An 8,965-nucleotide genomic window follows, 5' to 3' on the forward strand; every position below is an offset into this window, starting at 1 on the left:
GGCAACTATTTTCTGAATGGAATATATAAGGCTAATAGGCCTATAGTTGCCAGGTAGTGCACGGTCCCCCTTTTTATATACCGGTATAATAACTGCAGCGGACCAGTTGTCAGGAGTGCACGCACCACTAGCAATGGCGTTAGCAAGATAGGTGATATAAACCACCCAATTGTCCTTATCATGCACAAATAGATCCGCTGGTACACAGTCAGGGCCTGGGGCCCTTCCTCTCGGAATTAAGGAGAGGACTGTCTCAACCTCAGAATTGGTAAATAAAAGGGTGGGTATCAAGGAAGGGATTTAAAAATATTCCAAGTTATTAACAGGGGTCGAGAACTGGGCCATGTAGTACGAGGCCCACTGTTCCGGTGGAACATAATTAATAGGTGTAAAAGGTGTCCCTCCACTCCCCCACTTCACTAGCTGCCCGAATTTTACCATGCTTTGCTCGTTACTGGCTAAAAGCAAGTCGTGCCAGCGATTATCATACCACTCCTTTTTAGCTTTAGATTGGATTGCTTTGTAATTTGCCCTGGCATGTTTAACTTCTCCCATATCTTTGGATCTAATGGCCCTTGTCAGTAAACGATAAGCCTCTCTACAGGTTGTATTGTACTAGGTGGCCATTGGTACCCCTGCCTTTGCCTTCTTTTTACTGGTCTTGATAAAATATGATTTTAGTTTTGAAAACAGGTCTCTATGAACCTGGGGAATGATTTGGTTAATATCCTCCTGTGAGACACAGCTTTGAAGACAGGTTATTGAATGGGCAACCAGGGCCTGCATCGCGTCCAGATCCACTTCCTTCTCAATAAGCCAAGACCATCTTACTCTCCTCATATCATTTGAGAGCGATACTTCTGGTAGTATGTCCTCTACGACCTTTTTATGGATATTTAAAAAGCCCGGGACCTTGATTGTCAAAATTAGTGGGTCATGGTCACTTTCTATGCGTTCCTGGACCAGCATGTCAAGAAGGGAGTGCCATGATTCAATATTAAGGAAAATAAAATCAATATGACTACTCCTTATACCATTGTTAAATGTATGCGCGCCCTTCCTGTCCGATCGGGACCTCCCGTTCACTGCTCGCACACCACTTTCCATAGCCTCTTAAGTTGCAAAGCAGCTTCTGTCCATTTTTTAACTGGGCGCATATCGAGGGACGGGATATTCCACAGCAAATCCTCATCGGTACTTAAATTACCATCCTCTAGATCAAGCGGTTCGAAGGTGCAATTAAAATCTCCCATTATGAGCAAGTTGCACCCACCCCTCTGGCTATCCAGAAAACTATCAAGGAGGGCGGCAGTTTCAGAGCGCCTTCCGCCTGGTTGCCCTCTAGCATAGATGTTAATTATCAATGTATCTTGAACTTGGTCCATCCGAAGCCGTAGTGCCATAATATCTGGACTATCAATAGGGACGACCTCGACCCTGCAACCCATTTGCTGTCTCACCCAACAAGTGAGACCGCCAATGGGTCTACCTTTCCGTCCCCCTTGAGCAGGTTTGGAAAAATTTAAAAACCTGGGATGGTATACCTGATCAATGGACCAGGTCTGCTGGAATACCAGAATGTCAAACTGTTCAATAAAAGCTGCCCAATCACAGGATGCGATTTTGGGCAGAAGACCTGCAATATTCCAGGAGCCCAATGTCATAACAGACTTAAGGTGCCCCTGGGATGGGCTTTCTGGTAAGGGATAGGGAGGAGGTACGATCTCAGCCACCTGCATGTCTGAGCCATAGGGACAATCAAATGAGGTGGAGCCTGCTAGGTGAGCATTGACCGTGCCTCCCCACCCCTCCATTCTCTGTTCCACTTGGACGGGGTGGACCCCCCCGTGCTGGCCAGGGATTTTACCTAATGCGTCCTGCTCCGTTATAATATCCCGAGTTCTTTGAGGGGAGACGGGTGGGATGCCAGTAGGGGGACAGTTACCATAGGCCTCCCTAAATATACCAGTCCCAGATAAGTCCATACAGTCAGGTAGACTGGAATCAGTTAGCATGCCTAGCAGGTGGAATTGTTTTTTCCTTAAGGCCCTAAAACTGATTAAGATGCATTACAACAGCTTTTGTAGCTGACCTAAAGGTCATTTCATATCTGGTTATTTGGTGTTGTGATAGTTGAACTGGGTGTATGGGCTATGGGGGCATAGTGGATGGATTGTGATTCTGTTGCTTTGACCTTTTATGAGCATAATGAGCATAATGATATGAAGACCTCTCTAGCAGTGAGACTGAATATTTTTGTGGTAAGTATACGTGCTGCTCATGCCGATCCTCAGATGTTTGCTCAACTTTCCAGAAGCTCATGTGAATTTGGAGCTCATCCCATCATTATTTAGTTTTCTGATCTGTCTGATGGTTGGCAGTTGGAGCATTTGACTTTCCTTGTCCTATTAGGTGTTGGCTGGTCCAGGGTATATTGGTGACTCCAGTGCCTGTTCTTGTTAGGACTTTTAATGGGATATTTAGGTACTCTCCTGGGTACTCTTTTTTCAGAAATGTCCAGTAGTTGAAGTTGGGATTTGAAAGGGTAACATGTGTAAGAAAGATGGATAGTAAGAATCCAAGGAGTGTTGTTAGAGAAGATGGGAAGTTAAGAAACAGAAGCATAACAGAGCATTGCGGGTGAAGGGGAATGGTAGAGTTTTTGAATGATAGTATGAGATACCGTAGAGCAGTAAGAGGTTTGGAATGGTTTATGCAGTGTTTGGTGCCCAATATGGCAAGGGGTGTGTATTAGATGCAAAAGTGCGAAATTGTTAGTAGAGCGATTGTTGTGAATTTAATGTACAATAGAAGCAACAGCTGTAGAAGAAGTGAATGAAAAATCGGGCTGAAATTGAGTGATAGGGTGTGGGGTGAGGTAGTAGCCTTTTGTTAAAGTGGGTAAAGGAAGACTGAGTTTGAGTAGTTAATATGCACCTTGGTAGTAGAGGGATTTTGGGAAAGTTCAGGATTCTGGAATGTGGAAAAGGTATCTAGGGGAATGCTGAAGAGAGGGACTGTGAGAAGGGGGCAACAAGAACAGAACAGCATCATAAACATTGATTTTTGCTTGTGGATTTGAGTAGGACAATTGTAAATATGTTTTCAGATGAGTGGGCAATAAGTCTGATTAAACAAATTAGTACTTCACTCATTTAGTTCAGATATTATGCCTACACTGGTTTGAATAATAAGGATTGATTCACAAAGGTAAACGTACACTTTGTGTAATTTTACTATTTTTTTATTCACAAAATACGAGTTTAATTATACTAATCATAATGTTGGGACTGCGACGACACTGCATTCATTAAGGAGACTTCGCACATGAAAAGATAGGGCTGTCTTATCTTTTTATGTGCAGAGTTCCCTGCCCCGACTGAAGAGTCTCCACAGTCATAAAATTACTATTAGTAAAATTAAACTTGCAGTTTGTGAATCCCAACAAAAATAGTGAACTAACACCAAAGAGTAAGTTCATCTTTGTGAATCAGACCCTAAGTCTGTTCCTCTGGCTCTTTTTGCATATACCAGGACATTTTAATGCTCGAGTGGAATAATAAGAACAGATGCAACAGTAAGGATTCGTAATGTGGGCAGTCACAGAACAATCCTGGCAAACACATTTTTAATTATAGAAAAGCCCCCGAATCTCAAAGGAAACTCCCTATGAGCGGTGCACATTGTAGACTAGTAATTGACTGTTAGAGTAATATTCTGATGAAGTGAAAGAAACTGAGTAGCATCAGATACCTAGGCATGTGGTAAGCAGACAGATAGGGCTGTCCTCACCATTCATACCTAGTGTTTGTGTAAGTGTGTTTGTGTTTAACTATTCACGTGTGTGTGTATGGTCACACTCAGAGTAAGGCTGAAAATTCTATTTTGAATAACTTTGGCGCCGGTTGACGAATCCTTGTGAAATTTTCAAAACTAATGGGGTGCTCCGCTCAGCTCCTACCCTGAAAGTCTCGGGGTGATTCAGCAAGCGGGGGCTGAGAAAACAGGGGCGTCCCAAAACACGTTTTCCCCATGCATTTTCCCATAGGACCTTTAGTCGAAGGTACAGCCCGAACGGCTGAACAGAATTACTTGAAATTTGGCAAAGAGGTAGTCCTCAGGTCAGGCATGTGCCTTTTGCATATATGGTGTCAATCTGTTCAGTAGTTCCTGAGAAAATTGCAGTTAAATGTACATAAATATCTATAAGCGCGCACCGTGCGTGCACCGTGCGCGCACCATAACGTGCGCAAGCGTAATTCTGATTGGTGGTTACATGTCAGTCAACATTCGAATCGGTCGAAATCAGGAAGTGTCGGCCGCCATTTTGTGTGTTTTGTGTGTGACAGTGAAAAAGAAAGGTGGAGAACGTGTAAAGGGGGCAGGGTAGAGAGTTCTTGACCCCCTAGCCTTTGTCAGGGGGTCCCTGAAGGACCCCAAAGGGTGAAAAAAACATGTAATTTTTTTTTCAAAAAATCGCGGGGTGCGCGCACGGTGCGCGCACGGTGGCAAAAAATTCGTAAAAAACATAGACTTAAAAATCATGTGTAAGTGTTTAGATGTTGGTTGGCTCTAAAAAGAGCCGTTGTGTTCATTGAGTGTTTTTTGGTACCTACATGTAAGTACCGATGCACAGTCTAAAGTTCAAGAGGAAGACTTTTCTCTTCATCTGTGAAATGTACACCATCTCCTCTATAAATGCCACTCAGAAGTATTGGTTCATAGTAGTTTCTGTTCCAGAATCTTCAAACACCACACCCACTCCCCTCACTATTTCTTCTTATTTGCTGGGACAAGGAGCTGAACAGCTTTTCCAGTACTTGAAAATGGCAGAACAGCAGTCTACTTCAGGGAGTGAGGAGGAGACCTGGATGCACTCAGAAGTCTGTGAAATGTACACCATCTCCTCTATAAATGCCACTCAGAAGCATTGGTTCATAGTAGTTTCTGTTCCAGAATCTTCAAACACCACACCCACTCCCCTCACTATTTCTTCTTATTTCCTGGGACAAGGAGGTGAACAGCTATCAATTTTACTTGAAAATGGCAGAACAGCAGTCTTCTTCAGGGAGTGGGGAGGAGACCTGGATGCACTCTGAAGGTGTCTTTCAGTAGAATGACAATATGAAAAGAAAGGTAGTTGTAAAATGGAGGCTTACATACTTTTTTTTTAATAAAAAGAACTCATTGGCTGTTTCACACCATTCTACACTAAAAACTAGGCTGTATGTTTACATTTTTAAAAGCATGTTTTGTATTGGTTCAGAAAAATGTGTTCCCACAGAACATTACTTTGGATTTGCTGTTATGTTTGAAAAGTCAAGCACTCTTGCTGTTTGGATTAGAAACATTGTGTGCTGAACTTCTGACCTCTCTGCTCACACCAGTGTTCCATGATCTGTGCTAGCAGGCAGAAGTCATGTTGGGGGTAGGAATCATTTGGAAAGGGTTGAAATTTTCAACCAATAGAAATGTGTGTTTCCATTTAAAAGACAGGTGGAGAACGTGAAAAGGGGGCAGGGTAGAGAGTTCCTGACCCCCTAGCCTTTGTCAGGGGGTCTCTGAAGGATCCCGAAAAGTGAAAAAAACATTTTATTTTTTTTCAAAAAATCGCGGGGTGCGCGCACTGTGCGCGCACGGTGCGGGCACGGCGGAAAAAAATTCGAAAAAAAATAGAATTAAAAATCAAGTTTAAGTGTTTAGATGTTGGTTGGCTCTAAAAAGAGCCGTTGTGTTCATTGAGTGTTTTTTGGTACCTACAAGTAAGTACCGATGCACAGTCTAAAGTTCAAGAGGAAGACTCTGTTCCCTTCATCTGTGAAATGTACACCGTCTCCTCTATAAATGCCTTGCATGTTGTAACGCAAGTTGTTGTGGTATATAGAACCCATACCATAGTCTCTGAGGAAAGCAGAAACAAACTTATTGACGTGCTTTCTTGCTTTCTCAAACTGCGGACAATATTGGTTGGACCAGTTCCACTTTTGCCTTTGGCATATATTAGAATATACAAATATGTGGAAAAAGTGACATCAATTGCACAAAGGTGTCCGTAACAAGCATTTCCAGACCTACCCCAGTTAAAGTGCCTAGGTCATTTCCACCACAGTGCACAATTATAAGGTTAGGCTGTGGGAGATGTAGAAAGGATTTCACCAAAGGCATTAATTGGTGCCACTTTAACCCTCTCTGACCAATCCATTTAATGTCTACATTTGGCAAAGCAAGGTCTTTCACAATACCTCTTTTTTTCTGCATACTTTTCACTCCAGAAGACATAGCTATGACCTACAATCCACACTGTGAACATCTTTTAAGGAGATCTGGAGGCACTCAGAAGGTGTCTTTCAGTAGAATGGCAATATGAAAAGAAAGATAGTTGTAAAATGGAGGCTTACATACTTTTTTTTAATAAAAAGAACTTATTGGCTGTTTCACACCATTCTACACTAAAAACTAGGCTATATGTTTACATTTTTAAAAGCATGTATTGTATTGGTTCAGAAAAATGTGTTCCCACAGAACATTACTTTGAATTTGCTGTTAGGTTTGAAAAGTCAAGCACTCTTGCTGTTTGGATTAGAAACATTGTGTGCTGAACTTCTGACCTCTCTGCTCACACCAGTGTTCCATGACCTGTTGCTATGGTAGCAGGCAGAAGTCATGTGGGGGTAGGAATGATTTGGAAAAGGGTTGAAATTTGCAACCAATAGAAATGAGTGTTTCCATTTGAAAAAATGTGGGAAGCAATGTGATTTGAAGTTAACATGTATATGTGTGAAAAAAGAGAGGGAAAGTTTGCCATTTACTGGTTCTGGTGAGAGGTGTACAGTTCAGAGATTCTGGCTCTGATAATCTGCTGTGTGAGTGCCACATTTCTTTCTCAACTAACTACTTTTAAAGGTGAGTTATGAATTTGAGAGGGGATGTATGTGGTGTATTTTGATATAAATAATAGAAATGTGTTTCTTCTTTTAAAGTTGTGTTTTACATTTTATGTTTTGGAAGATATTTAACTGCCTTGAACTTGTAAGATATTATGGAGTATGTCTTCACCATAAGTTAAGGTGTACTGGTATCACCCAGGAATACTGTTTTGTGCCTAGAATCACACCATGAGTCTGTGTGCACACAGAAATTGTTGTCAGAGGTTTAATTCATGTTGCTCTTGTTCTGTAAGACTTGCACTCGTAGGAAAGGGGCAGCTTGTTTTCTTGAACTGTGATGGTTAGCATTCAGCCGAAATCACTATCTCACAAATGAGAGGCAAATGCTAACACATTTGAAAACAACAGGGTAGATTTTCCTTCCACTCCTGCAATGGGTGAGGTAGTTCCTACATGTTCAGAAGCCTAATTAAACCTTACCACATGTGCTCTTACATACATGTATGCAGTCTTCATGCAGTTGTGCAAGTGTCCATGCAGATCTCTCTTGCACCTGACAATACACAGTCTCAAGAAACACACTCTTAGCACACAGCCAGTTGCTTCTCCTGCACTCCCATGCTTACTATTCAGCACTGTGTGGTATTTCAGATAGCAGTGTGTAATGCTAACACATTCAACATCACCAAGGCTCATTTCCTTTGCTCTAGTCTAATCACTCACCCAGGTTCCACATGCTCATGGTCTCAAGTAGCTGTTAGGACATGTGCTCGTTTCTGCCTCTCTAAGCTATAAGGAAAATGTGTCAGGCTGTTACAGTAATTATCACTTGCTCTACCACAGTAGTAAATGTGCTTTGAAATTGCCAATCAAATATTGTTTTCTGCCTAGAATCACACCATGAGTCTGTGTGCACACAGGAATTGTTGTCAGAGATTTAATTTGTGTAGCTCTTGTTCTGTAAGACTTGCACTCGTAGGAAAGGGGCTGCTTGTTTTCTTGAACTGTGATGGTTAGAATTCAGCAGAAATCACTATCTCACAGATGCGAGGCAAATGCTAACACATTTGAAAACAACAGGGTAGATTTTCCTTCCACTCCTGCAATGGGTGAGGTAGTTCCTACATGTTCAAAAGCCCAATTAACCCTTACCACATGTGATCTTACATACATCTCTGCAGTCTTCATGCAGTTGTGCAAGTGTCCATGCAGATCTCTCTTGCACCTGACAATACACATTCTCTAGAAACACACTTTTAGCACACAGCCAGGTGCTTCTCCTGCACTCCCATGCTTACTATTCAGCACTGTGTGGTATTTCAGATAGCAGTGTGTAACACTAACACATTCAACATCACCATGGCTCATTTCCTTTGCTCTAGTCTAATCACTCACCCAGGTTCCACATGCTCATGGTCTCAAGTATCTGTTAGGACATGTGCTCTTTTCTGCCTCTCTAAACTATAAGGAAAATATGTCAGGCTGTTACAGTAATTATCACTTGCTCTACCACAGTAGTAAATGTGCTTTGAAATTGCCAATCAAATATTGTTTTCTGCCTAGAATCACACCATGAGTCTGTGTGCACACAGGAATTGTTGTCAGAGATTTCATTTGTGTTGCTCTTGTTCTGTAAGACTTGCACTCGTAGGAAAGGGGCAGCTCATATGATAGGATTTGAAAAGCTAAAAAAACTATAGTAATATATTTAAATTACATAAAGGTATTTTTTTTAGTTTCTTTTAGGTATTGGTGAACAACACTGAAATAAATTAAACATGCCTATAAAATCAAGAAAGAGAAAAGAACAGCAAAAACATCTATATTTGAAGACAACTGGACAACACAAATTAGTTGAAGAACCTCATGTTGGAAAAAAGAAAAAGTCTTCTGGTAAGCAGACTAAGGATTTTTTTAAAAATATCTTCAAACAAGAAAAAATGTAAAAAATATATCCACTGCAAATAGTGTTTCAAGTAGAAAACAACAACACAATAGAGAGAAAATACTAAATGCTAATGTACAATCAGAAGCAGGAAAGAATGACTTAAAAAGAAAAACAGAATTTCAAAACATTC

Source organism: Triturus cristatus, chromosome 4_2, assembly GCF_964204655.1.
Source record: "Triturus cristatus chromosome 4_2, aTriCri1.1, whole genome shotgun sequence".
NCBI lineage: Eukaryota > Metazoa > Chordata > Amphibia > Caudata > Salamandridae > Triturus > Triturus cristatus.